This window comes from Formica exsecta, unplaced genomic scaffold (assembly GCF_003651465.1).
Source record: "Formica exsecta isolate Colony F162 unplaced genomic scaffold, ASM365146v1 scaffold72, whole genome shotgun sequence".
Classification (NCBI taxonomy): domain Eukaryota; kingdom Metazoa; phylum Arthropoda; class Insecta; order Hymenoptera; family Formicidae; genus Formica; species Formica exsecta.
The window spans coordinates 2,058,678-2,065,117 of NW_021853485.1; positions in this window are offsets into that span (position 1 = coordinate 2,058,678).

Consider the following 6,440-nt stretch of genomic DNA (forward strand, 5'->3'; position numbering starts at 1 on the left):
GAGCGGTTCTAGTCCGAGCATCTATCGACGAAATAATTTGATGGCGCGCAAATCCCCCCGTCCTGGGCGTTCTCCAGGCTCTCCGGACGTAGTTCTCCTTAATCGAAGGAGGATGTGGAGTCGGTTAAGCCGAAGTCAGTCAGTCAGTTTCATTTGAACGTCAGCTGCCCGGATGTCTCCCCCATCTGTGGGACTCGTGTTGCAGGGAACAGAGGCACCCATGTGAGACACCTCTTCTCCTCCGTGCTCACTCACTCGTCTGCTCACTCAGGTGGACCCACACACGGCGTGCGCGTGTATGCACGTAATGCGCGCGTATCAGGACGTACACGGATACATCTGGACGCGATGTACGCATCTGCGTATTATGCGCGTACGATCACCGTCTCCTCGACAAAATTCGTTGCCAAATTGTCGAGACTGTAGAATCCTTCGTTGCAACCTTGTGCGAGATTACGCGATAAAACGTGTGACACAAAACTTCCTGCGTTTTATTACACTATTATATACAATTTGTGTGTTAACTTGTATCTCTCTCTTGAACGAAAAGGACGGTAGAGTCAACATCCCGATAAATCCACCGATTAATTTTGGAAGAGTCTAATGAATAATTTACACCTGGCCGGGATAGGTGAAAGATCAGTAAATCAAGGGTCACTCTCCGCATTATGTATTCACTCCATCTTCTATTGGGCTTTTAAACGATCGAATATACATATATGCATGTTAATTTCATGACTAATGTCGTTGGTTCATGCTCCAACCAGCCGTGCGGTCAAGCTTGTAATTTAACGGTCTCTTCAACATCTTTCTTTTAAAGTTATATATATCAAATTTAATTTATAATTTAAAAATCTGACCAGAGCTTATAGATATTTCGACAACGTGATTCGAAGAGATTGAAATTGACAAATATTATTAAAAATAATTTTTACTATATATTGTTATTGTATCTTTTTCTTTTACATACTTTTTTAAATTAAAATAATTGAGTTATATATACATTTGATGAATATTTCTTTGTTAATATTTAAAAATATATATTATAAATTAGTCATTGTTGGCTTAAACAATCCGGATCTGGTTTCAAAAGAAAATGCGTACCATCTTCTACGTAGCCTGTTTTTAACCTCATTATGAAATTGCAGGTGTTAGCGAGCTAAGCATTTTTTGTGAAGTTATAAATATCGCAAGAATCGCTTGTACAATGTAATCAAAAACCCAGAAATATTTCAGATAATATATCTCGTAAATACATAGGTGCATGTGCATCTTAATTTTTGTTTTCTTTTAATATACATATAATATTCTAATTCTTCTAATTATTAAAATGGAGCATTAAATTAAAAACTATATGTTATTTTCAAAGTCCACTTGAGAATAATATTGTTTTTAAAGTCAGCCGATTGCATTATGAATTATGTTTAGAAGTATCTCACGGGGATAGCTTTGTTTCTAATTATTTCTTTATTAATAATTTTACATTTTTAATAGATTAACCCACAGAACGTAAATATGTGACAAATACAGAAAAAGTTGTTATGTTTTGCTAGCATTTCATCCGCGAGATTCATTTCTCGAGAAGCAAGTGGCATTCTGTATGAGAATTCGAGGAAGCCTTCTCGGATTATAATTACAATGCCGTAAAGCAAATGTAGCAGATCACATTGCGCGAAATTTAGTTGACAAATCAGAATCGTCGAATCTTCGCTACTTCATTCGTAAGCGAACGTGACATTCGACGTATCAGATAAACGGCTCGAAACGTTTGCAAGACCAAGAGCATCGTATGCATTAATGCTTCAGGTGCAGAATGACTCTAAATTTTTAAAAATATTTAATTTAATAATCAAAAGATTCTTTAAAACTCTTAGATCCCTTCTTAAAGAGCTAAAAATCTTTTCCATTTTTTTTTTTCATATCTCATTCTCTGATCGCTCTTTTCATTAGAAAATATATGTAAAAGTTGTTGGAATTATTATATATAAAAAAATCCGGGATTAACAATCGTTCTTCGTTTTCGTTATTCTTATATTGTCTGTGCCTATGGGTAGACGGTTTCGGTGCGATAAGAATATCGCGCATATCGTCGGCAGGAGCAACCGTGAAAGAATATAGGTACTTATGTGCGTGCGACGCCGACACGCCCGGCACACTGCCTTTGGATGTAATGAGAAATGCGAAAGAGATTTACAAGAAAAGCTCCCCCGGATGCGTGAGAAACTTCATCTTGATCAATTTCCCTCATTAGCGGCTGAGCATGAGTGTATCGCGGAAAACTTGGAAATGCAAGGACTGTAAAATGTTCCACGCTGCTCTCGCTACGCGCACAGTATTTAAGAATATTCTCAATACAGATGATTGTGCGATCGGTAGAAATATATTTTTAGGGACTAAAAAAAATCTTTGTGTCGTAAAATCCTCCGTTGAAATTTTTGCGAAAATTCTCATATCAGAATTTTTTTTGTTAACCATCAAAATCTATATTTTAGATTATAAAAAACTTTTTCTTGTACTTATATTAGCATTAAGGAGTTAAGTTAAAACTCTTGAAATTTTTCCAAGAATGCAGCTTCGCTCATATATATATATATATATATATATATATATATATATATATATAGCTTTGTCTGAGCACCCTGTATATTCGGCACTCTTTTGTGATGTGGGGGAGAGGGGGGATTCTCTGTCCTGTCAGCGCCTTCTTGGGTTCAACGATCTCCACGATAGAGTCACGTGTGCATTCATTAAACCGATATATAAAATTTGGTTTGAATAATGAGAGAGAAAGAAAAAGAGAGATTAGATACGATCTTTGATATATTTCTTCGTACAAAAATCTTCGCATCCGAGGCCCGAAGTATCACGCGTGTCTATGCACAGTACTATTATAATTTTATCGTCTTGTCATCTTGTCATCTTGATAAACAAAAATCTCGTATCTTTATTTTATTAACTAAAATGCTGGGCGATATACGAGATGCGGAACGCGGAGGAGAATTGAGTATCCAAGTTATATTTTTAACCGAAAACAACGTGAAAACTCTCGTGTATATATGGCATTGCGCGAGTCGCATCGTTTAAACGCAACAAAAGTAGAGCGCTGTCCACGTAGGGTAAGGAAAGTGAGCGGAAGACAGGTGAGTGCAGGTGAGGAATGAACTCGAGGTGCGGATGTACTACACAGAGCAGAAAGAGAAGAATCGACTCGCCCGCGGGTACATAACCTGCCGCTGTTGTAAAGTGGTCGAGGGGTTCCGCGTAAAGTTTCTGACCAAAGTAAAGCAATTGTATCTGTAAAATGCATTATTATGGCGTTTATATTTATGTCATTTTGCAAAAGGACAAAACTGAATTTTTTACTTTCTTTTATTTTTTAAGGCTATATTTCCGTGGTTTGTGAAAAATAAGACTGTTTGTATTTATTTCGATAATAATACATTATTTAAAAAATATATATTTATATTTTAAATAACGTACAGAAATTAGAACGATATTAAATATATCATTTGATCATAAAAATCTTGAATTTAAATAACTGTATAGAAAAGTCCTCGAGTCGATTGAGCAATAAAATCATCTCTTGTTAGAGCAAATTATTACAATCTTTAACGCAAAAATATCAATCCTATGAATCGGAAGGCGTCTAACAATCGCGGGAAAGGTTTGCATATTTGCTTGTAAATGGCCCATTAGATCCAATTTCTTATTTCCGTTTTAAGTACTGATCTTTTTCTTTAAATTATGCTATTATTCATATTCTGACATGAAAAGCAAAGTACAACACAATTCGTGTCATTTCATCTTGTTATCGCTCAAAATTCAAAAATTTTTATATCTATCTTTATACTTTAATAATGATAAATATATTTAACATGTTATATATTAATGTTATTAGATATTTTTATACACAAAGATTAAATTATATTATTATATATCAAGAAATGTTTTTATAAGATAAGGCAATTTTTTTTTTCTAAGAGAAAAGATATATATACTTGTTATAAAATATCTTTAATAATACAGTATTGATTTTTCTGTAACTGTCGCAATGGTCTTCACTATGAAAAAGTGTCGCTCGAGGGAGAAGTGTCACTTTCAAAATTACTGGTTCCTCGATTATGTCACAGAGAAAATTGTCATTATTTCTACTCCGATGGATGCGTTTTCCACATCTTAACAATTACCTTCGCGTAACGACCGTCAGTTGCGATCTCTTACCATTAAAAGATGGTCAATGAGATTAGAAAGGTGTACTCAGCGTCCAAGTGCACATAATTATCTAATGAGTCACTTGGAATACATTATTATTATGTGGACATATTAATTGTTTTGTTTGCAAAATAGGCAATATGTTTCTAGCGCATAATTTAAATTATGTAACGTAGAGCATTGTGATTTAATGTTGTACAAGCTATAATCGGCTGCAATCTCTAACAAAGGAGATTAACTAATCTTCAGAAATCTTAAAGAAAATCTGGTATAACTATACAAAAAAGAATTGTTTATAACGGTTATATACCGCAAAATTTATTTCTGTTATTATATGTATACAATATATTTTTAGATGTGCATAACCGCCATATTGTTATATTAAAATATCTTTCACAAATAAACTTGCACGCATATAAATATCAATTCTGTAGCGCTTATACAAAGGTGTTTCTAGCATAAGACATCGCAATCATCTACGATTGCGCATATACAAGGATCTTGTACGAAAATTCATATAACTTCTGTCTAAAATTTCGTTAATTCTAGAGTTACTTTTGTGCAAATTGTAATTATATATATATACGTTAGATTAAGGTTATGTGTGAAAATTTTAAACTTACAATTAGCGGATAACAATAAATTATTCGAAGAAAAGAAAAATAACGGTTTTTATATGACTATTGGGGTCCAGAATAAAAAGAGTTATTCAAAGGGAGATTATTCAAAGCAACAGAAAAATCATTTTTTAAAGAAAAGAGGAAAACCCTTTCTTCTTTAGTCTTTCAGAAGTGCCGCGGCTATTTAAGAAATTTTTAGAAAATGCTTGGTAAAGACATTTTTTTCTGATTCTTACACATTTCCAAGAAATATCTCCGAACTTCAAATAATATACAATAGTATCTATACAATAGTAAAAGTTATTCGAGAAAAGAATTTATCTTAATCACCACGATAATTTCTGCTGATAGTATCGTAGCGGTATGCTATAAATATGTTACAGACAAGAATTTAAAGAGTTCATTAGATTTTGATTAATATTTCTTACTCCAAAATTATTTTTAACGGATTTATATATATACTATTAAATTTTCTAATATTACCTCTGCATATGATCTTTAAATAATAATTGATGTGATACATTTTTTTATAAATTAAGAAAGATATTTGCCACTATATTTGTGATTTGTAAAATACGAATTACAAAAACGACGAGTTGTGAATATAAATGAAGATTTTCTGATATATAAAATAAGACCGCAATATTCTATAGTTTATCATATTTATTCTATAAAGTCAATGATGCTTTTCCATCTCACGAAAATATAATCTAAAGTAAAAACAAAAAAAATATATGCGGATAGAAAATCGTTAGCGTTTGATACCAAGCACGAGAAGAATGAGAACACCCCTTGGAACGTCCCAGGGGCTTCCTCGCGCAGAGTATCTTGTGGTTGTGATTCCGAGAAGCGAACGAATAGTAACGAGTTAGCTCCGCGGCTGGACACGCAATGTACTGACGTATATGAAAGATACATAGTATGTTCAAAGTAGCGAACAATGGAAAACAACGAATGACGATAAAGTAAGAAGATAAAAAAAATTCTCCTATTGAAATAGTAGCAATTTTGTGGAATCTGGGATTGTTAAATTAATTCTGAGATGTTTTAAATATAAAAAAGACGTTAATGATATATTTTCGAGATATTTTGATAAACAAAAAATGAGTCTATGCAATAAAGATTTGGTAATTGTAAAATTTGCAAGTAGGCCATCGTTTACGTTTACGGCCGAAGTTATGACAAGAATTTACGTATGCATGCGGTATATAGGCACAATGCATATATAAACAGGAACGTAACTGCGTCTATACATATAAGTATACAAACGTGGATACAAAAAAGCTGTCATACATTGTTTTGTGTTAAATAATCGTTGCTAATTGTTCGATCTCAGAGTCATACATAAAAGAAAATTATTAAAAATTCGTCGAGTATTATGCACCGAATTCCAAAAGATATTTATCTTTCACTGTTATCTCTGCAAAAGCGTTTATCAGTTTTTAAAATCCGAATCCTCACTTTAATAGCGTAAAAAAAAAAAATATGCACAGAGGTACATATTTCGAATGTATCATTTCGAAACTGAGAGAATGTCGATTGATTTTATTCCAGGAAACGGGGGAGAAAGGTTAGCAACTAAAGCCAGTATCAGACTACGCATTGAAG